The 23,737-nt window shown below is 53.3% G+C and overlaps 1 protein-coding gene across 7 annotated transcripts in view; it reads right to left on the bottom strand.

Moving 5' to 3' along the window:
• ZNF423 (zinc finger protein 423) overlaps nucleotides 1-23,737 on the bottom strand; it is a 284,391-nt gene that overhangs the window by 152,829 nt on the left and 107,825 nt on the right. The window contains exon 1 of one of the 7 annotated variants that reach the window (XM_029209163.1): nucleotides 8,293-8,366. The exons of the other annotated variants lie outside the window; for them this stretch is intronic. The gene's annotated coding sequence lies outside the window, so the exon portion shown is untranslated. Of the gene's footprint in view, nucleotides 1-8,292; nucleotides 8,367-23,737 lie in introns of those variants that run through there. 7 annotated transcript variants of the gene reach the window in all.

Below are 23,737 nucleotides of genomic sequence, written 5' to 3'. Positions count from 1 at the left end.
TGTGCACCATCATTAGAACCCATGGTGATTTAGGGGGCAGCCTAACACTGACGCACAAAGTGAGAAAGTTCGTGCCCCTTCAATTCCCTTTTCAGCCATCAGGCAGAGGAGAAGGACTCCACTTGGTGCCGTGTCCTTAATTTCTCTCTAACGTTCCAACAAAGAGAGAATAGACCCCAAGGCTCAGGGTTTTCAGAATGCCAAAGCTCTGGCTGGAATAACTTGAACGTGGGCTTTTCTTTGGGTCTGTTTTCAATTTACTTTTAAGGTCACTGCCTACTTACAGCAAATGATACTGATTTTCCAGTGGCAGAATTAAGTAAATAAATTAAAGTACGAAAAGAGGACTTAAAGAAAAATACTAGGTAAATCATAGCACCAGTGATACAGAAATCTTGCAAAAATTATGGCAGAGGGATACAAATGACCAAAGCCTGGGACATCCAGTGTAGAAGTGAGCGTGGAAGTTGGAAATCTCAGGAACAGCAGGCTGAAGTCTGCGTGGTCTCTCCAGGGCTTTGCCCCTGCAATGATTTTTCAGCCCCAGCTCCTCCAGGGAGAAGACGTGAGAGACGGTGCCAGGTAGGGCCTGGGAGCTGAGGCTCAGGAATAGCCGTCCTAAGAGCCTGCTGCCACACCCGGCCCCACTCAGCAGCTCTCCACCCCTCAGGCCATGCCCCCCAGTCCCCAGAGACCTGGCTTAGCTCTGCGCTCACAGCAATCAGGGCAGGTGGCAGGGGGAGGTCACAGGCAGGGCATCTGGGCGAGGCCTGAGACAGATTCAGGAGGTCTCAGTGCTCCCTGAGGGAGGGAGGCCCCGGGGAGAATCAGAGCTCATCCACACAGGAGCTGCCGCCTCCCCTCCAGGTCTGGTTGGCCCCAAGCAGAACACAGCAAAACCCACGGCACTGGGCCGGGGCCTCTCCCAGCGGGCTGGACCAGCACCTTGGTTCTGGGGCTGCTTCCAGCCCCAAGCAGCTGTGTGACCTTGGGAAAACCCCTGGCCTCCGGGCTCTCCTCAGCTCATTTACAGAACGCAGCTTGTATCCTGACTTTCTTACTGGAGGTGTAGACAGAGGAAGTATTCAATGAAGGTAAAGAATGTGTATAAATAACCAGATTCGTATAATAATTTTCACAAAACCCAGTATCAGAGAAAACCACATGGTGCTTCTAACCTAGAACTTGAAGCGTCTAACGTAGATCTTAAAGACATGGAAAGATGATTAATAAGTATGTTATATTTCATATTAAATATGGACATACATGCCTATAACATATGGATAATAAATAACATTTATTATGTGCTAGACATTTCTTGTTTGCTCCATGTCACACGTTGTCTCATTTAATATTCACAACAGTCTGACGAGTTATTCTTGCCAGCCCCCATTCTGCAGATGAGAAAACTGAGGCTTACAAAGGTTAATTAACACTTCCAGGGTCCTACAGGTCAGAAATGGCCGAGCTGGGCTTTGAATATGGGTCACCTGACCTCACAGGCTGTGCTTTTAATCACCCTGAGATACTGTGTGTGCGAATCACCATATGGGAGTGAAGGAAACTGAGTGGGTGACACCTGCTCAGAAGCAACAACATCCCCGCCCCCCACCTCCGGAGCCAGCTTCACTTAGAGCCCAGGCTGGATGCCCAATCAAGAACCCCGGGAGGATGTCAGGGTCGAGTCCTCATTTTCAGCCCAGACACGTCTTTGGGGACACTCTGCTCGGGCTGGGAGGGTCAGACTTCTGCAGACAAGGCAGGCATGCTGTCTGACCTCTGATCCGCTGTTTTTCACCTCAGTTGAATCCACAGAGAACCAGCTCAAGGATCCCCCCAAGCATCCGGAGAACTGAGGAGCCTCCCACAGCTGGGAGGATGGAAGCTCTCCCCCAAAATACTCGCTGTCTTTGCCCCGTGATGTGTCAGGGGCCCTCTCGGCAATCCCACAAGACCATCACAGCTTGGTCCCATTGCATAGAACACGCTGGGGATGGAGAGTGGAGGGGCTTTTGCCTCGGCAGGCGCCCCAGGCACGTGCATCACAGCCCTCAGCCGCTCGGTCCAGCCGCAGCTGCGGTGGACGGTCTGAGCGCCGGGGCCTGAGGCCCCACCTCAAGCTCTCGCCTCCAGGGCTCTGCCTCTCTCCAGAAGGTGGTCCTCAACCAAAGGGGGACTGGAGCCTGCGGGGCATCTTGCACATACAGGAAGGTTCCAGCTGAATCGAGCCCAGGGGTCCGCAGCCGTGACCTTGACACTCCTCCTCAATACTGACCTTTCCCTTCCCTGCCTCACTCTCCCTGTCCCTCACTCCTGCTTCCTAGAGCACCTACCTCCCCATCGTAGAACCTGGACCCAAGTCCTGGCCTCAAGCTCTCCATTCAGGAAAGCCATCCATGACACTTACCTAAGGTGGTGGCGCCAGATTCGGAAGCCGAATCCATCCAGTGATTCACCACGCTTGGGTCACCTTCCAGACTTGTGCCCTATTTATTTACTTGCTTACTTTTTCCTTTTTTTTTTTTTTTTTTTTTTTTTTGCTGTACGCTGGCCTCTCACTGTTGTGGCCTCTCCCGTCGCAGAGCACAGGCTCCAGACGCGCAGGCTCAGCGGCCATGGCTCACGGGCCCAGCCGCTCTGCGGCATGTGGGATCTTCCCAGACCGGGGCACGAACTCGTGTCCCCTGCATCGGCAGGCGGACTCTCAACCACTGCGCCACCAGGGAAGCCCTACTTACTTACTTTTATTACTATCACTCAACTTTGTCCTTTCACCTGCTTTAGGCCTAACAGTGCTACCTACCTGAGTGTAATCCCAAATAATTATCTTGATGAAATCGTGTGTATCATGTTTTGTAATGTCCATTAAAATACAAACATAATTACCTTTTTAAAAATTGCATGAACCATCTAAAATTGGGCTGCCCATCCCTAAAAGTGCCTCAGGCCCCCACTGTGAGGCTCCTCCTCTGGCCTCCACTTCGCACAGGACTGCAGCTCGCTGTGTGCCCCTCGCCCCGCTCCAGGCTGGGAGCATGCTGTGGGCGGGGGGTGGCATGGTGTGCCCAGCACAGCACCTGGCCGGAGGCAGGCAGGGGAGAAGAGGAGGGCTGGGCCCCGAAGAGGGGGAAGAGCCCTAGGATTCCCCACCGACGTGCTGGTGCCAGCAGTGCAGCCACTCTGCGGGCCCCACTCACCCTTTATACTCAGCCAGTCTGCGACTCAGCAGAGAAAATTTCAATTTTCCCTGGACTTTCACGTCTCAGCCTCCAGAAAAATTGCCATTGTGGGTTTTGTTGCTGAGCTGTCAACCCTCGATGACTGAGACTGCTCCAGCCCCACCTGGGTTGGGAGGAGATTAACGCAGCCTGGGGAAGGCCCCAAGTGCAGGGGCAGCAGCTGGGGAGGTGGCCACCTGGCCTGGGACCACAGTGTGAAGGAGGAGCCCCCTGTGGCTGGGCTGGCATGACAGGCGCCCCCCGGAGGCGGCTGTGGCCAGGGGCAGTCCCCTGACTCGACTTCCAAGCGTGGGGCAAGGGAGCTGCAGTCCCAGACATCACAACTGGGGCATGCAGTCCCCTGGTCCCTTCTCGGCATCGCGGACCCTTCCCTAGGCACCCCTACCCCCTGCCGCCACCTCTGCTTTTTCAGCCTGAATGGCCACCACGTCCTTATGCCGTAACCAAGCCCTCATCTTACCCTACACTGTGCCTACTGTCATAAATAGACTTGAAAATCATCATAAACTATGTTCACTGAGCACTTACTATATGCCACGCTCACTTTTTTTGTTTACTTATATTATTAAGCATAAATGTTTTGCGTATATTAATGCATTTAAACCACACATAATCCTTTCACTAGACACATTTTACAAATGAGGAACCCGAGGCTCAGAGGCTGAAATAAACCTTTGGGAGTGTCCAGCTGCCACCCTTTGTGCACGTGGGGATACTGAGGACCTGAGGTCTGAGAGAGGGAATTGCCCCAAGGTAGATTCCAGCAGAGCTAGGAGGATCTGATTGCCTGACTCACCAACCTCACAAAATGTCAGTACGTTAGAGGTGGAATTATGGGAACCCTCCCAAAACACACACGCACACACACCCCCGAGGAGGCTGAGAAGGCTGACGTAATGTAGAGGTATAAACAGAGAAAGACCACCCTGTGGAAAGTGATGAATCACCCAGGACCCTTTGCACAATGCATCACCCACGACGTCCTCCCCGCAGGGCGTCTGGGAAGGGGAGACACTGCCCCCAACTCAGCATCCCTGAGGGTGGTGGTGCTATGCCCACAGCCTGCCGGGGCCACTGTCCCCAGCAGGGCTAGCTACCAGCTCATGTCAGCACCAGCACAGAGTAGGTCGTCGACATTTGCTGAATGTTCCATGAACGAACGATGGATGAATGAGTGTCTCAGCCAGGTCGTTAGTCAGTGCTGGGTGCAGGGCTGTGAACAAGCTGTGAATTTCCTCCTCCGCCATTCACACTGCATCAAAGCAGCACTTCACTTGTTCATCTTTGCCCAAGAATGTCATTCTTGGGTTATTCTGTGAGGGTCTCCCTACAGGTACTCCTGGCTTAGAGCTGCCCAGAGACAACTCTGAGAAGCCCCAAATTTCTGGATCCCTGCGAGCCCCCACCAGGTGCCTGCCAGTACCTATCTGCTTAATGATTGAATAAATGCGTGAATGAATGAATGAAAGGGTACATTTCAGGTCTTGTCCTAGAGCAAGCGATTGGTAACTATAGCGTGAATAAATGAATGACTAGGATGGATGGATGGATGGATGGACAGATGGAAGGAACGCTAAGCCCAGGGCTTGGTCTAAAGGAGGCTTTCTACCTGTAGTATGAATGAATACCTGAATGAGAGAATGAATGAATGAACGAACCAATGAACGACAGAGCTAATCGCAAAGAAGGTGCCAGGAGTCACTCAAGGAGGTCCCCACCAGGTGGAGGCCCAGGGGTTAGTGGGTGGAGGCTCCAGCTGGCAGCTGAGGGGTTAATGAGTTTGACCACTAGGCTTGACCACCTGGGCCCAGAGGGGCCAACCCCTGCAGAGCCAGGTCCCTGGGGCGTCCACACATTGTGGCAGAATGCAACTAGTCCAGTGTTCAGTGTAGCCCGCATTTGTCATTCTTTCCTTTCAAAGAACCTCTTGGAACCAGGGAGAGAGCAAGGGTATGTAGGGGTAGGGGAGGCGGATGGCAGGGATGGAGGCAGAGCTCAGCCAGCCAGCCTTAGACTGAATCCCTGGAGAAACGGTATTAAAACAAAGGAGACACTGGGAGTGGACAGGAAGGGTTGGGGGTGGGTGGTTACAGGCCTTCTACTTATTCAGACCAGAGCAGAACAAATGAATAGATTTAATACAATAATAAGCTAAGATTCCATGCTCTTAAAGGTACAGCATCAGCAGTGTGATCTGGGGTGGAGTGAAAGGTTTGCATGTTTCTCTGGTAAAACTCGGCAAGTAAATATCTCTTTCCACACAGCACACTGGAGGGTGAGCGGGGGTGTGTGTGTGTGCATGCACCGGTATGCGTGCCTTTCCCCACAAGGGACCTCCAAAACTCACCCAAAATCTCCCTACTGACTACCCAACCCCCACAAATAAGCACACCCTCCCTCTAGGAACACACGGCCAAGTGGCTGCCTTGTAAGTTCTTCTGGGAGGAAGTTAGGCCAGCCAAGCACACACGGGTATCACCCCTTCCTGGCCACCGCCGCCCTGGGTTTCTCCTTCCCTGCCCAAACGGACCAAAAAAATTGATCACTTCCTGTTCATCTTGGGAAACTCCTTGCATTCATTCATTCATTCTCTGAATACTTACTGACACCTACTCTGTCCATGCCAGGCTCTCTCCGAGTGCTGGGCCAGCAGACACACTGGCCCAGGGAGCCTGGTTCCAGGCGCACCAGGAGCGCGTCCAGGAAGGCTCCCTAGCCAGAGAGCTGGGTTCACGTCCCAGCTCCACCGCTGACCAGCTACGTGACCTCGGATCCGTTACCGAACCTCTCTAAGCCTCACCAAGGGGGAAAATGGACAGAGAACACCTTCTGCCTCCTCTGGTTGTGGTGAGGATTAAATAGGATAATCCACTTTGGCCCAGCACTGGGCACACGGGAAATGCTCAATGAATGTGTCATTGCATGTCGTTTCCAGATCGGTGGCAGCAAGAGCAGAGGCCGCTGGGAAGACCCCTGGTTAACCGCAGGGCTCACCGCCTTGGTGGGCCATACCTCCCACTCCCAGTTTGCCCTTCCCATGAGCATCCCCAATTTTCCACATCCTCACACACCATTCGGGGATCTGGGATAAGAGCCACTAACAGCACGTGATGGAAAGAGCTGACCCCACTATCTTAGCACGGAGCCCGTCACGGAACCCAAACATAGAAGGGCCCTCGAGGGGACCCAGTCCCCGCCCCACCAGCGCTTGCAACCCCTCTGCCACTGGTTTGGTCCCTTGCAGTGATGGGGAACTCATTCCCTTCTGAGCTTCCTTAGCAAAAGAAGTGGGTGTCATCCTGAGCCCTAAGGGAGGGCCTGCTGACCACCTCTTAGGGACAGGAAGAAGGGGATCCCCGGACTCCCACCATCCTCTGAGAGGAGACAGAATCCGTCACCTGGTACGTGGCAGCCATTTTTTTAAAATAACATTACAATTTAAATTCACTTATTCCTTCAACAAGTGTTACCAAGTGTCTACTCTGCAGCCCTGTTCCAGGCTCTGGGGACAGGGTAGTGTGTACAACCAAGACTTTGCCCTCAGAGCCTCAGTGTAATGAGAGGAGACTAACAATAACACGATAAATCCATCTGTAGTAAGTCAGGTGGCACTACAAAGAAATACGCAGCAGGATAAGGGCAGAGAATGAAGGGACGGGGCGGCGGGGCGCTGCTCCAGACAGGTGACAAGGTGACAGTTGAGCAGAGGCCTGAAGCAAGCAAGGAAGCAAACCAAGGAATCTAGAGGAAGAGCGTTCCAGGCAGGCGGACTAACGTGTGCAAAAGCCCTGAAGCCGGAGCGAGCCACCTTGGGTACGTTCCAAATCCCCATTTTCTGAGACGCCAGCATGATGCTCGGAGCGAAGGCACTTGTCCTGCCTTCACAGATCACAGACCAAGCTATTCATTCCCACAGAGACCCAAAATCCAACCCCAGCGTCGACTCACTGTGTGACCTGACGCTGGCCTCTCAACCTCTCTGGTCTTGGCTAAGGCAACAGTGAATCGAGGCTGAGCATCCTCCAAGCAGCCACTGCCAGGGAAGGGAAGCCCCTGGGGTCGTCCCCAGTCTTCCGCTCTGTGCCACACGCACCCACCATTCCCCTCTACCCCATCACGCCATTCTCACGCCCGCACCAGCAATGCCACGCAGGATTGGCACGCCTGCCAAAATAGCTATTAACCCAGTAGCCAATAATAACACGTTATCCTATCAATTTGCTTCTGAAACGCTGTGTAATTGCCGAACCCATGTTTGCCATTTTGGTAGCTTGGTTACGACAATAAACAGAGAGAAACTCACCCGTTCCTTCCCAAGGAGAACAAGTGGCTGGCCCCGAGAAACACCCGCTTAACACCGAGCCCCCTACACCGTGGGGCCCCACGGAAGCTACTGGGAATCATGGTCTGGTGATCAATAGAGCCTTGTCTCGGTGTTCTCTTGGCATGTCCCCCTATGACTAGAGAGGAGACCGACGTCTGGGAGGTGATGGCTTGGGGCCACGGTGGCCTTGTGGGTGGCAAGGTCGGGCCCAGAAGGAAGCCTCCCAGCCGCCAGCCAGGAACCGGGCTGTAGGAAGTGAGACAGATGTGAGGGGCTGGGAGGAGGGTGTGGGGGTGGGAGCCAAGGCACTTAGGGGCCAGCAAGCACTCCAGCCCAAAGGGCACACAGACGATCAGGGATGCAGGCCAGCCTTCTCGGAGGAGACGGGGGCCGGGAGGCCACCAGACAGACACTGAGAGAAGGGGAGGGGGAAGCGAAGAGAGCAGCGCCAGACCCAGAAATCAGGGTGCTCCCAAGGGGCCACATCCTACTCCCACACTGCAGGACCCAACACAGATCTAACAGCCCGGCCACCAGTGCCTCCTAGGCCCTCACTTTTTCTCTCCCGGTCCAGGAAAACAGTTCCCTTCCTTCTGGATTAGAGTCCACTCTGAGCGAACATTCTGCTTCCCAAGGAGCCAGGAGCCTCTAATGGGACTCTTGGCATTCTGGTGCAGACACCAGCCTGCTTTATCCATTCGTCCCCTCCAGCCCCGCCTCTCCGCTTACCTCTCCCCCCTGCTCACCAGGGCGCCCCAGGACAAGTTGTTTGATGCCCTTGTTCCAGGCACCCAGCGGCGGGGCAGGCGAGGGCTGGAGAAGCGCTTCCCACTGCCCCACTGGTGACCTCAGCCCCGGGACGCATCCCCACCCTCAGCCTCAGCCGGGGAAAGGATGGGCCCAGCGTGGCTGCTCCCGCCGGCTGCTTGGCGGAGAATCCAGCTAGCGGGGAGAGGAAGGGCCGCGGGGAGGGAGTGGGGGAGGAGACAGAGGAGGCCAAAGGCTCGGCCACTCAGCCAGATGCTGACCCAGTTGAGGGCCCCAGACCCCAGGGGCACCCGAGAAGTTCCAACTCCCCCTCCAGCTCTGGGATTTCTGCAGAGATGAGGGGCCTGGGGCAGTACCGCTCCAAAGCCCATCCCTGAGGTTGGGGTTAAAGAAGGAACACAGGGCTGCCAGGACAGGGTGGGGGACAGCCCCTCAGAGGCCCTGGGTGGGGTGGGTGCGGTGCCGTCTGCGGGAGGAAGCACTCAGCAAATGGAAACCAGGCCCCAGAAACGGGCCAGGCCACAGTGGCCGCACAGCTCCAGGGAAAACCCTGCTGCTCACTGAAAGGTGCCCCAACCCCGGAGAAAGGCGCCTTGCAAATGAGAGAGTGGGGAGGAGGCTAGGAGGCTGAGGTAAAATCGGGGGTGGCAGCTGGCTGCATCCGCACATCCCCTCCTTTTCTGTGCTCCGAGCACCTCCACTATTGGCACATTATCCTCCAAGGCCGGCTGGCCCGTAAGCGCTGTACAAAGCCAGCTCACGAAGCAATTTTCCTCCCTTCTCCTCCCTCTGCGGCCTTCAGTCAGGTTTCCAGCAGAGCTGGGCCTGAGCTGCATCCTGGGCCTAGAAATCAGCGTCATGCTGGGCCGGGTAAGCGTGAGTTCCCACCACATTCATTTTTGGAGATTCAGCCCTCAACACTGAATCCTCAGCCCACATCAGTGAGGAAAACGGCCAGGCGGAGGGGGCGGGGCAGGCACACACAACTACGGATGACAATTTGAGGTTGGCGGGACCCCAGGGACGTGGCGTCAAGAGCTTGCTGTGTAGTGAAATGCTGGAGAGGGTGCAGAGAAAAGGGAACCCTCCTACACTGTTGGTGGGAATGTAAATTGGTGCAGACGCTATGCAAAACAGTACGGAAGTTCCTCAGAAAACTAAAAACAGAGTTGCCATATGATCCAGCAATCCCACTACTGGGCATATATCTGGAGAAAACTCTAATTCAGAAAGATACATGCAGCCCAGTGTTTACAGCAGCACTATTCACAACAGCCAAGACATGGAAGCAACCTAAATGCCCATCGACAGACGAATGGATAGAGAAGATGTTATATACATATACATATATTGATACACACACACACACACACACACACACACACACACACACACACACAGTGGAATATTACTCAGCCATAAAAAAGAATGAATGAATGCCATTTGCAGCAACACAGATGGACCTAGAGATTATCATGCTAAGTGAAGTACGCCAGAAAAAGACAAGTATCGTATGATACAGCTTATACGTGGAATCTAAAAAAATGATATAAATGAACTTATTTACAAAACAGAAATAGACCTACAGACATGGAAAACAAACTTACGGTTACCGAAGGGGAAAAGGGAGGGAGGGATCAATTAGGAGTTTGGGATTAACATACACACACTACTATATGTAAAACAGATAACCAACAAGGACCTACTGTATAGCACAGGGAACTCTACTCGGTATTTTGTAATAACCTATAAGGGAAAAGAATCTGAAAAAGAATATATATCTATATGTATACCTGAATCACTTTGCTGCACACCAGAAACTAACACAACATTGTAAATCAACTATACTTCAATTAAAATACGTTTTTAAAAAAGAGCTTGGTGTGTAGTGTAGTCCAGTAAGTGTAGATGTCATCTAGCCATTCATTCATTCATTCATTCATTCATCTCTTCGACAGACGTTGATGATGTGCTTAGAACCCACCAGGCACTTTGGTGCTGGAGGTGTGAGGCGAGAAAACGCAGGCACAGTTCTTGCCCTTCGGAGTTCACAGCCTCCTGAAAGAGACAGACGTTCTCTATGTGCTGATATCTGCTACAACTGAAGAAGTCCCCGGGGCGGTGGGAGAACAGGGGCTGGGGTGCAAGAGGCCTTCCTAGAAAAAGCAACCTCTACGTTAAGACCAGCAGGATGAATAAGAATTAGCCAAGGAAAAGAAGCAGGGATGGAAACAGAGGCCCAAGCAGCAGCCCCAGCACGTGCAAAGACCTGGAGGTGAGACAAGTCTTTGACCGTTTCCACTGAATTTCATCTGGCTCCTCTCCCCGAGCCGTGGTGGGTGGCCCATCCCAGCAGCTCCGCCCCCAGCTCCCCCCAGCTCCCAGACTCAGGGAGCCTCCCACTGGCACCTCTAGTGGCTAAGCCCGTATTGGAGAGCTTCTTTCCCAGCTGAAGTTCTTGTTTGAAATGTTTTCATATGTTTATTTTTAAGAGGGGATGGGAAGAGAAAAGGGAGTCCTGAAGGTCTTTTACTTTTCAGGAAAAAATTTAATAAATAAATAGAGCCTCGAGAAAAGGGCATGGAAAGGTCTCTGCATCTGTAACCACTGAACAAATTAAAATTAGCTCATTTAATCAGCTCCTAATGTCCCGAGTGGGCCCTGGAACACAGCAAACTTCACAGCAGAAACGCGCAGGCCAATGTCAGTTTATCCTACAACAAAGGGATTTTCTAAATAGCACGATCAAAACCCAGCAAAGGCCAGGGAGAGCTGGGGAGACAGAACTCGGCCCCCCAGATCCTGGTGGACCCCCACCTCCCGGCTTCGTCCCTTTGAATGGAATTGTTCTTTTGGCTTTTGTTCTAATTATCTAAACATATGTGTAACTCTGTTCTACAAAGTGTGTTTTAGCCGGCAAAGGAGGTAACGTTAGCCCCTGCCATAAATTCCTGGGGCCCCTGCCCTGAGCCCCACGCAGTCAACACCTCCCCCTTCCCACTACCTCCAGCCTCCCACACATGCACAAACAAACACACATGCAAGACAAACACACCTACACACACTGCAGTCACATACCCACACGGTTCTATACAAGGTCACAGGTCATGCACAGTCACATACGCATAGTTATATGTGTACAGCTACATGCATGCACAATTACATACACACAGTTACTACACCACACACAGGCACACAGCTCTCCAGTTCCTGTCTAACAGCTGGAGGGGGGAGGTGCAGCTCACCAGACCCCCAGGGAGGGCCACTACGCACACACCTGAGACCCAGGCTGGTAGCAAGGACTCTCATTTCCCTGAAGTGGTTTCTCCACTCAACTTGCCACCCGGGCTAAGTCATTAGGGCAACTGAGGAGGGGGTGCAAAAGACCAAGGAAGGGGGCCCTGGGGCCAAGGGGAAAAAGGGCCGGGGTGCATGGTGCCAGGGTGAGCCGGAGCCAGTGGCCACTCCCAGGCCTGGCGGGGAAGCCTGAAGGCAGCTCCTCTGCCAATGCTGAGCTCACCTTCCCGTCCCGCAGCCTCCCAGCCGGCCGACCTGCAGCCCTAGAGTCCTAGGTGCTCAGCCCCACGGGACATAAGCCAGGCTGGTTTCAGATCCTGGCTCCGCCATTCACTAGCTCTGAGCCCTCACCTCCTCCTCCATAAAATGGGAAACAGCATCATCCCCATGGAAATGTCATGCCGATCAAATTGGAGAGCGCCATACAGCACTACCCCACACAGAACAAACTAAATGAACCTTTGCCGTGTCTTCCCTCTATACGCGCGGGTGTGGTGGCCCAAGAGGGTGGTCAGATGGTAGGTTAGTGACATAACCAGACGAGAGCTAGTCATTTGCAGCTTTCACTTTCTTACCCAACCCCAATCCCCCAAGTGAGGAAGGAAGAATAAAATAAGTAACCCAAAGACATTAAACAGTGACTTCCCCGGTGGCGCAGTGGTTAAGAATCCGCCTACCAATGCAGGGGACACAGGTTCAAGCCCTGGTCCGGGAAGATCCCACATGCCGTGGAGCACCTAAGCCCATGAGCCACAACTACTGAGCCTGCATGCTGCAACTACTGAAGCCTGCACGCCTAGAGCCCATGTTCCACAACAAGAGAAGCCAACGCAATGAGAAGCCCGCACACTGCAACAAAGGGTAGCCCCCGCTCGCCATAACTAGAGAAAGCCCTCGTGCAGCAACGAAGACCCAACGCAGCCAAAAGTAAAATAAAATTTTAAAAAATTAAAGAGAAACTTAACTGGAAACTTAAAAAGAAAAAAAGACATTAAACAGGGTGTAAGGAGTAACCAACCAGGACGATGGGAGCTCTGGAAGGCTTCTGACCCAGAGTGTGACAACGCTTTCCAAATGCCTGCGCCCTCTGAGTTCCACAGCAACATCCTGGGTACGTGCAAATGTTATGCCCAAGTCACAGAAACGGAAACTGAGGCTCTCTGCAGCAAGAGGCAGAGCCGTCTTGCAAACGAGTCTGCCTGGATCAAGACGGCGTGCTCGTGCCCTGCCCCTTCCCACCGCAATGGTTTCTGCCGCCCTGCCCTCCAAACTACAAACTCCTCCCAAAGGATTCCTAGAGGAAACCCACACCTGAGGATCATCTCCAACATGCAGCTCCTGGGACGGCAAGAGCCTCAGGCCACTCAACCCAACCCAGACCCAGGAGGGCAGCCCTTCCCCACAGTGACTCATAAAGGCCTCAACACCCCATACCTCCCCATGTCGAGGAGGGGGTCGGGAAGGGCCCTCCCACATTTCACAGACTTGGAAACTGAGGCCCAGAAGTGGTGGGGGTGGGAGACTCAAGCTGCCACAGCTCCCAGGTGGCTTCCAATGGGAGCTGAGTCTGCAAGTCTGGAGTCCTCTCATCCTCCCAGCCCAGCCCTCACCAGGGCAGCACTTCTCCTCAGATCCGTCCTATAGGCAGCACACCTGGACCCCCAGGGAGTGTTCAGAAAAGGGACCTGGATATGGGTTCCAGCCAGCAGGTTCCACTGGATTGATAGTGGCTGTGACCAGTCCTATTTATGGATCCCCTTCTCCATCTGATTGGCAGGGCATAAGTTGTCCCCTTAGCTCCCTGAGACCAGTCAGGTGGCAGGAGAACAGAGCCACCTGAGGCACCCTCAGTATGGGCAGGGAAACCTGGGAAACAAGGTCCTTTGCTAAGTCACCAATCCCACAGATTGGATCCTACAGATCCCACATCCTGCAGGCTCCCCCACCCCTGCCCCCAACAAGCACCAGGCCACCCAGGAGGAAAGAAGCATGGGCAGTGGAGGTCAAATGCGTGGGCTTGGGTTGAATCTTGGCTCTGCCACATACATGCTGTGTGACCTGGGGAAAGTGACCTCCCCTCTCTGATCCCTTCCTCTTTTAGACCCAGCAGGACCGTTGTCCCCACAGACTCCCCTCAGGCTCATACTCCCCTCAGCTGTCCCTGAACCAAGCCCAGCAGGCAGCTGACGAGGCGGCCCAGAGCGTGTGGCCCGGCCAGAGAGACACAGGAAGATACAGGCTCCCCTTACAGGGTCCGGACCCAAGAGGCAGGAGTTGGACCCGGATGCCCCTCAGAGAGCCCCAGACTTCACTCTCTTACAATAAGGATTCAGAAGAGAACCACAAGGGAAAAAAATAGTTGGCAGTCTTGCCCCCATCCACCACCGTGTCACGCCACACACACAGACCCGGCTGGTCTTGCCTCCCGCTCCTAGGCCGTGTGGCCCGACACTCCTCCCTGCACTGAGCCTCAGTTTCCACTCATTGGGCTCTGGTCACCTCGCAGGGCTGCGGTGAGGGTCAGAGGAGAATAATGCCCGTGCAGATGCTCTGTAAACTGGCAAGTGCGAGCGCCACAGGTGGCATCACTGGGAACACATATGGGACAGGAAGGCAGGAGACGCCAAGGGCAGACACAACCTGCCCCCCTCCCTAAATCTGGGCTGTGGCCACAGCAGGAGAAGAGGCCCATGCTGGGGCTGGATGGTCCCTCCAGGGCCCAAAGTACAGGCAGAATGCAGGCAGTGGTTGCTCCAGCTGCTTGCCTCTGTCTTGGCCAGCACGGAGAGATGTGGCCACGCAACGCAGCAGATAGCACATAGTAGGTGTCGGCAACTGGTTGATGTCAGGGTTTTCCCAGCCCCCAACCCTCAGACAACCTGCTTCTGCACAAGAGACCGGTGCAGATGCCCACAGATCACAGTCCAAAAACGATGGCCCCTGTAAAGAAAGAAGACGTATCTGCGCTCGTCCATGCTGAGGCATCAGACCCCTTGGGCTGTGGCCCAGGAAGGACTGGCGGGGGCAGGTCTGCCCACTTCACAGGCCACCGGGGACGCCCCTACCTGCCTGACTCCACCAGCAGAGAGGTTCATGTGCAGGAAAGCACCCGGCGGGGGGGGACAAGAGTCCAGGCCCTGCATTCCAGTCCTGTCTCACTCCATGCCCTGTGCCGTCTCCAGCAAGTGTCCTCCTGTCTCTGAGACTCGGTTTCCCCAGGTGCTCCAGTTCCCTCTGCCTCTGCCTCAGTTCACTAGCCACGAAACTAGTGAAACGGCACACTGCCTCGCTCTGAGCCGATGTAGGCTACAATTAATGTGAAGCAGGGATTTTCTTAATTGCTGGGTTTTACAACGCAAACAGAAGAGATAAAGTACAGCTAGTTGACAACACTGGCTTGAGGCAAGACAGTTAAAGCATCTTTTGAGTCTGGGAGGAGGGGGAGCTCTTTGAAAAGCTGGTGCGGTGTGAGTGGATTGCACCTGGAGCACAGAGCAGAGGCCTGCCCCCTGAGAAATGTTCAATTCCCTTAGGGAGTCAGGCCAGAAACACTGGGGGGCCGCAAGAGGAAAGAGATATAAGGACATATGTATATGTATAACTGATTCACTTTGTTATAAAGCAGAAACTAACACACCATTGTAAAGCAATTATACTCCAATAAAGATGTTAAAAACAAAAAAAAGACATGTCTGATCGGGCAGTAAAAGAGAAACACATAAATAAAGGGAGGTTAACCTCCAATTTTCCTAATTGCCTTCCTTCGAAGGCACATGAGGTTCCATACCCTGCAGCCCCTTCGGACTGTGGTGTCAGAGCCCACAGGATTCCCACAACTAGGAAGGCCAAGCATCCTTCATTAGTTGTGCCGGGCCACCCAGGGGGCACTGGAGAAATGGTGTCAGCAGGCATTAGGCAATGTCCCTCCAACACAAGGATGACTGCCCCCTGGGAGAGGAGGAGGGACAATGTGTGAAGGGGGTTCCTTCCGGACCTATTCTTGTGGGCAGCTACAGACCTGGCAGCTGCCACCTCCAAACCAGACACAAACCACGGGCATGGAATCCAGCGGCCAACCCCCGGGGCCGGGTCAACAGTTGGCCCTTCTTCCGCGTCCCAAGCACAAATCAACCTGCTACGGGGCATCCCATCTCCTGCCCAGGAGGAATGGCAGAAGCGTGCCTGCACGTATGCACCTGCCATGCCGGGACGGCCGAGAGTGAGAGGAAAGAAGGAAAGGGCAGAGATGGGGCAGTGATGTTCTGGCTGAAGGACAGCTCCACCTGATGCCTACTGAGTATCATTCTGTGTGAGGTGCCCTTCACGCCTTGCATATGCCCGTCCACAATCCCCTACCCTAAACCCTCGAAGCCAGATGTGTTCCAGAATCCAGACTTTTTCAGGTTCTAGAAAAGGAATATAGTGGCTTTCCTTGGTATTTGGGAACACCTCAGAAGCAACCAAGCACCTTGATACTTCTGCAGTACAACATAATTCACCAACATGAACTAAACAAATACTATAAATGGCTTCGCATCCGCCAGGTCAGATTTTACTGCCAAATGAGTTACCAAAAAAAAAAAAAAACTTTCCGGTTTCAGGCTTTCTGGAATCCAGAATAGTGAATAAGGGATATGGACCCATATTGTCTCTTTAATCTTCCTGGTGACACTGTGGGGAGACACTGTTGCCATTCCTCCTTTCCAAAAGACGAAAGTGAGGCACAGCGAAGTGAAGAAGTAATTTCCCTGCAGTCGCACAGCACATAAGTAGGGGAGCCCCACAGCCGTCTGGCCTGAGGGCCTGTCCTCTCCACCCCAGGAGGTCCTGAGCAAAGTACTGAACTGCAGTTTTAAAGCTTCCTGAAAAAAACACTCAAGCATCTGTGAATGTCCCCAGTGTCCACAGTCCACCACCACCCCTCCCCCGGCCAACGTGTGCGGTATTCCGGCTAACCCCACCAGGAGGCGCCCTACCTGGAGGCTACCCAGACCCTGGTGGCATCCCCACACCTCCCAGGGTCCTTGCCAGAGCCCAGATGCCCAGGGGCAGGTTTCTACCAGCAGGTGAGGCTCCGCACCCCGTCCTGGTGCCCAGGTAATTACTCCCCACCTGACACATTCTGCACAGGTTATTTTACCTACAGCAAATATGCTAAACACATCTCCTGCCTGGGAGAAACGCGCCGTGGGGTAATCCCATTTGACAGAGACCAGGGCTTCCAGCAGGATGCCCAGAGGGCAGGGACCCCACCTCTTCCAAAAGATGTGGGAATCCCACAACTCCTCAGGTATATCCCTGGTCATCTCCGACTTCTCTTTCTCGGCAACTTTTTTCAGCTGCAGGGAAAGATTGCTGCATAGGCAAAATCCTGATGCTCCATTACCAAATAATTACCTGATAATTTTGTAGGCATTAAGACACTCCCACCAGCGCGAGCGGCGGTGTCCAGCCCGAACAGAAGCCGCTCTGGACTGCGAGTGCTTGTTAAAAAGAACTCCAGCGTTGAGAAAAACCTCCAGCTGAAGTGCTGGCCCATTCTTTCTCTGCTCTGATTTCTAATTAAAAATTAAAGCAGGCACCTTTCTTCAGAAATCCAATTAGAGAGGAACATCAAACTGATGGGCCAAAGCATGCACATGTGTGCACATACATATGGGTACACATGTGTGGACTTACGCACACACATACACATACGCATGCACAAACTCCCCTTCCTGCCTTGGCTGCAAATCCCAATCCGGCCTTCCGTTCAATCGGCATCAATGAGGACTCACCGATTTCTGGGCACAGCACGTGACCGAGAAGAAGAAACCCAGAGCCTGTGCCTTCAGGAGCTTATTCTCTAGAGGAGGCTGAGATAAGGGCACAAGACAAGGCAGACCGTGGTGGGACCATAAAAGGGGCCCCGTCAGGCAGGAAGCTCAAGTCTGGCTGGCTGATCTGGGACGCCGCCATGCAGCAGATAGATCTTGTGCTGGGTCCTCACTTATGGGGAAAAAATCAAAAGCCAAGGAGCAGGGAGACAGAACATTCTGGGTGGAGTAAGTAGTAAGGGCAAAGGCAAGAAAAGACAGCCGCATGAGAATGGAAGTTATTCAGATAGATAGATAGATACATACATACATACATACATACATACATAAATAGATGGATAGGTAGATAGACAGATAGGTAGACGTAGATATAATGGGAGTTCTATTACATGCACTTTTAACGTATGTGAATTTAGCTATGCATTCAGCAAAAAGACAGAAATAATTATTGAAATAGTGCCTGTGATTCCACACTATTTCCCTCCATGAGGAGGTGCCCAAGAAGAGCTGAGCTGAACTCTTCCTTCCGTCGGTTTATGTCCCATCAGCCTCTCGTACTGCGAGCGTTATCAGTGTGCTCACAGGACTTCTGGTGTGTGTGTGCCAAGTACACAGAGTGCCCTCGGCTGGGTAGCGGCCCAGTTTATGTCTCCGACAAGCGTCAGTGGCCCTGGCCATGTGTATATGGTGAGTTGCAGCCGAGATGCACGCAGTGTATCATCCCACTTTACAAGTAAGGAGAGCGAGGCTCTCTCAGCGAGTGACGTCACTCTGTTGGAATCACAAAGTCAGCAAGGGGCAGAGCCTACATCTGACCCCAGGCAGTGCAGCCCCAGAGTCCAACCCCTGGACCACTAGACAGGAGAGAGACATGAATAAGGTGGTATTTCAGCAAAATCATCAGGCAGCGGCCCTTGAGTGGAGTGGGACAAAGAGAAAGCAAAGACCAGACACCCAGGGAAGCACCCCACCCTGGAGGGGCCAAGGGGTGGACCGTAGGCCTCAGAACAGACTGGATGGCAGAGAGGGGGAGGTCTGAGGGGAAGTCTAGCATTTAAATGCAGAGATTTTCTTCAATAAACTCCAACCTGTGAGCTACTGGTGGCCAATCTGTCTTAGGGAGGGACCACCCCAGTCCTTCCCCTCCAGTCATCCCCACCCCTTCCCCACCTCTCTCTTGATGGGAGAAAACACTACCATCCCAAGAAACCCTGGGAAGATGATCCTTCCCCACCACCCAGATGGACAGGATGGTGGGTAGACAACTTAGAACGGTTCCAGGCAAAGGGTGAGGTGTGCACACCTGTGGTGTGAGTATTCACCTTCCCCTGAAATAATGCCATGCATTTCCTCATGCCAACATTACAGGGTCATGGAAAGAGTACAGAAACAAAGTCAAAATTTCCAGCTGGCCTAGCAACTTGCTGTGTGACCCTGGAGACATCACTTAGCCTCTCAGAGCCTTGGCTGCCTTTACCTGTTGAGTCACACATGCAATAAACATGTACACAGGCCCCATTATGTGCCCGTTGCTGGGCTGGGAATAGAGAGAGGACAGTCAGTCCTACACGGCTCATGGGTCCAAAACATGGGTCCATCGTCCTGGATACAACGTCAGGAGTTTCATGTCCCCACCCATGTGCTGGAACCATGACGCAGGTCACCTCTGTTTAGATGGGGTGCAGAGGAGCCCAGGGAATTCTAGAAAGTTCAGCCACTCCCAGAATGCCCTCTCTGCTGGGCCAATGACCAGCAGCAGGGGCAGCCTGCCACCCCACCGCTCCAGAGTGCCATCAGCCGGGACTGGGCATGTGGAAACTCGGGAGCCTGGCTGCCACGGCCTCCGCCACCATGGCTGCCACCGCCCCGCCCCCCGCTCCAGCTGCCTTTGCGCCTGCTGCCACCGCTGCTCATTTCCAGGCAAATGTTCTAGTTAATTAAAACACACCCAAGTGCTCACACGCACATGAGGCCAAGCTACGAAATCTGCTCTACCCAACAGCAGCTTCTCTTCTCCAGCCCGGGATCCACACAGGCAAGGGAGGTTTCCAAAGCTGCTGTTACTGGCACCAAGGCTTTGCTTGTACGATCCCACTGGGCACACACACTTGCACGCAAGGCATGTGCAGGTGCACACGTGTTCGTGCACACATACATTCATAGCTGCTCCACACAAATGTGTGTGCAGGTATACGACACACATATACCTATGTACACGAGCATGCACACACTCACATATACATGCACACATACCCCAATGCTCCCTCCTCCAGGAAGTCTTCTCCAGCTACATTGGCCCTCCAGCTCATAACATCAGCCACAGTTAGTAAATAAACACTCAGAGCAGGAGGGAATGAGAATGAACTGATAAATGAATCAATTGATCGTTGATGCCGAGAGCCATCGGGAACAGCACAGCTCTGGCCCCAGGTCCCGTTTGGGTACTCTCTGGATCAGTAGACTAGACTAAATTCCCCAGGGAATGGAAAGTGCAGGAAGGTACGACCTCCTGCCCTTCCGCTTACACTGCGGAGCTCTGCCAGGCACTAACCGGGATCCGTGCCCATGCACGTGGGTGTGCACCTGTGACGTGTACTGTGCGTGTGACCAGAAAACTTACCTTCCCAGATCTGGACATCCATAACCACCAGGCGCTGGCAAGAGAGCGATCTGACCATGAAGGCCAGGAGATGGAAAGCAATTCCCTTCAGTGGGACCCGGCTCCCAGAAAGGAAGCAGAGTGTCTGGGGATCCATGGGACTTTCTGGCATTCTGGGCCTAAAATGGGTACATAGCCATCACAAGGCAGGTGACTCCAGATGATAAAACAGCCAGGATGAAACAGCTAACAATCCTGCCCCAGCAAGCATTTCTAGCACATTCCAAGTCCACCAAGACCACCTTGATGGTAGGAACCAGGAACAATCCTGTTCTTGATGAGGGTTTGACAGCCACTTAGAGCCCTGGGTGAGGCCCAGCAAGGATTCCTGTTCACAGAGATGGGGGCAGCTGTGCTGGGTACCTCAAATCACACCGCATAGACCATCTAACTCGTGCCATGGGGCTGGCAAAGCTCTCTACAGACAGCGAAAGACATGGCTTTTGAAAGAATGCTTGGAAAGGAGTGAAGACAGTGGCCCAGCAGTCACCTCAGTCACCCACTCAAAATATGGTCCTGGACCAGCAGCTAGGCCTCACCTGGGAGTCTATGAGGAATGCAGAATTCCGGGCCCCACCTGGACCCACTGAATCAGAATCTGCATTTTAGCACATTCCATTGGTAACTGTGGGTATCTGAGAATGAAATGAAAATATACTTCTTCCTTGGAATTTATGTGTTTTATTTTTCAAACAGCAACTAAGTTGCCAGGACGTAAATACTTGTTATTTGCACCTGACTCTTTGAACAAAGGGAGCTATAAGGTATTTCTTTGGGCTTAGGGGTGCCCTGAAAAAAATTAGATACTCAGGCATTGTGCACCAAGAAAGTTGGGAGCCTCTGATCTTTGTATGAGGTGTGGTCTGGGTGACAGGGACACAGCAGAGAAGAAGGCAAAGTCCTGCTTTCATGGGGTTGACAGTCTGGTGGGGGTGACGGACAGTAACAGGGTAATCAAACGATCCTACGAGATGTTAGGTAACCAGGAGTGAACAAAAAAAAAGAAAGCAGAGCGAGGTAGCATGTGTGAGCCCTGCTCTCCTGCTCTGTCCTCTCCATGTCATCATGTCCCCCTGCCAGACACCTTTCCTCTCTCTCTTCTCACGCCTACACAGCTCGTCACCAAGTCCTGTCCATCCTGCATTCAGCCAGGTCTCAAATCTGCCCACCACCTCCCCAGTTTGCTGCCATCACTTGAGTCCAAGCCACCATGGTTGGCAGGTTGCTCGGTTGTTCGGTGGTTCGGTTGGTTGCTTAGTTGCTTGGTTTGGACCACTGCGTTGGCCCCTAACAAGTTTCCCCACGTCCAGTCCAATCCAGACACAGATCTCGAGGGCTCTTTGCAGAGCACAGATCTACTCACATCGCTGCCCTGCTTAAAATCCCCTTGAGACCTTCCCATTGCTTCAAGTAAAGTCCCAAATCTGCCCCACAGGCCCAAAGTCATCTTTCCCTTGGTCAACACACAACTTCTCCAACCTTGGAATCAGATTGGACCCGCCATCCTCATTTCTTTTTCCATATTGATTTTCACCTAGTACCTGCTTTTTATCCACAGTAACCACTGAAAGCCCAGCTTTGCAAAGATGTGATGTCATCGAAAGCAATACAGAGTGATCTAACGTTGAAATGGTGGACAACCTCAAGCTAATAGCTCACATCATGTCCAACAGATGTTGAGTATCGCTGTGTTCCCTTGAAAATTTAAAATACATCACAGAACTCTGACAGATTAGCTGTGCCTTGGCGCACAGTTTGGGGAGACCAATTTATTGAATGAAGGGATGGATGAATAAATGAATGAGGCGCATTACGAGAATCTGATATGAGACACAAAATTCAACCCTCACTCCATACAAATGTTCACAGATGCCTGTGAATACTGGTTCAAGAACACCACCCCCGGCTGCTTCAGAGCCCACTGGGTCTCCCTCTGGGTCTCAGTCTTCTCAGCAGTATTCAGGTCAGGAGCCATCAGTATGCAGGTCTGGAGCCATCTTTCATTTGTAAAAGCACAAACTTTAAGCCAGACAAGTGCCAGTGTCGATCAAGGTCAGTGGGGAGAGACAGGGAGAAATAATTTTCTAAGAAATGTTCATGTCCCTCAGCTCCAAGGAACCCCAGAGTTGGGACAACAGGCCTATCCAGTGAGAAAGCCAAAAGGCTCCCCAGATTCTGAGAGTCAGGGGTTCAGGCCTTAGCTGAGCAAAGCAGAAGAACCATGTGGGAGACTTGGTACAAGTAGGAAGGGAGGCGAATAACGAAGGGCGGGTTTGGGGGAAACGACCATGCACGAAAGGCCTCCTTTGTCTTGAGCAGCGAGCAGCTGCGCTAGCTTGGGGAAAATGAAATCCACCAGCATTCAGACTAAGCCGTTCCCAAGTTTAAGTGGAAAAGAGACATGGGTTCTCTTTCGGCACCTTCTTTCCCCCTGGGCAGCAGAGGAAAGAAAAAACTCGTGTGTATTAACATTGTCAAGTTCACGTCAGCGACAGACATCATAAAGCAAACGGGGCAGATTTACAAACCTTGGTGTTGGAAGGACCGACGGGGAGATTGAATGGCAGGGTGCGTGCAGCAAAGCAGAGGCTAATGAGACCTCAGACCAGATCCTTTCACCGCAAATGTCAGGGACCTCAAAGTGACGGCTCCCCGGTCCAGCGTGCGGTGGGAGGAGCCTGTGGGCACGCCCAACCCCATGGCCTCTGCCACCACCTGCAGGTGCCCGCCTGCGGTTGCTGAAGGTCGTGAGGGTCGTGAGCTGGGCCTTCTGGCCTCCACACATTGTCAGAATTCTTTCTGTACCCAACACAGCGCCCCCTCGGCACCCCCTCCATCTCTGCCCATGGCTCTCTCCTCCTTTCCTCCCCAGCCCCCTCCATTCCCCTCCAGTTTCTCAAGGTGGGGGACCACCTTGTCCCCCACCTCCACTTCCTCTTCCCTTGTCTGCTTGCTTTCATCCCATGTCCTTTCCTCTTCACCCTCAGAGGGTCTGTCCCACCTCCCTGTCTGCTCCCCCCAACCCATTCCCTTATCCTGCCCCTCCTTCTCTCCATCCCCCTTTCCCCCCCCCCCCCCCCCCCCCCCCCCCCCACTCCCCGGGCCCCTCTCTCCACCAAGGAGAAAGGAGCCAGGGAACGGCCGGGGCTGCTGGGGCTCGCTGCGAGCTCACGGGTCTGGCCGAGCACATCAGATCCCACCTGCTCAGGGGCGAAGTCTGGGCCGGGGCACAGAAGGCCCAGCCACAGGGAACAGCCTAGGGCTGCCAGAGCCTCCCAGGCCATACGTGCCCAGCCAGGGTCTGGAGCAACAGCGAGGCCTGAGAATCCCCCTCCCCTTCCTCTGTAGCTACTGCCCCGGCCTGGAATCCCAGGAGGGGCATTGCATCTGGCCAGAACAGAATTTCTGACAGATGGGATGTCGCCGAGCATGGCAGGAGGCCCTGAGAGATGGGAAGAGAGGAGAGAGCCAGGCTTATGGGGGTGCTGAGCTGGCGGAAGCCACAGGGGTTGGTCATGCACAGCATGAACTCTGAGAGAGGGTGGCCAGGCTCAAATCCCAACTCCATCGCCGCCTGGCTGTGTGGCCTTGGGCAAATTAGAACTTCTCTGGGCCTCAGTTTCCTCATCTGGAA

Source organism: Monodon monoceros, unplaced genomic scaffold (assembly GCF_005190385.1).
Source record: "Monodon monoceros isolate NGI ecotype Baffin Bay Population unplaced genomic scaffold, NGI_Narwhal_1 Super_Scaffold_10, whole genome shotgun sequence".
NCBI classification, from domain to species: Eukaryota; Metazoa; Chordata; class Mammalia; order Artiodactyla; family Monodontidae; genus Monodon; species Monodon monoceros.
This window is presented reverse-complemented; position numbering and strand designations above follow the sequence as displayed.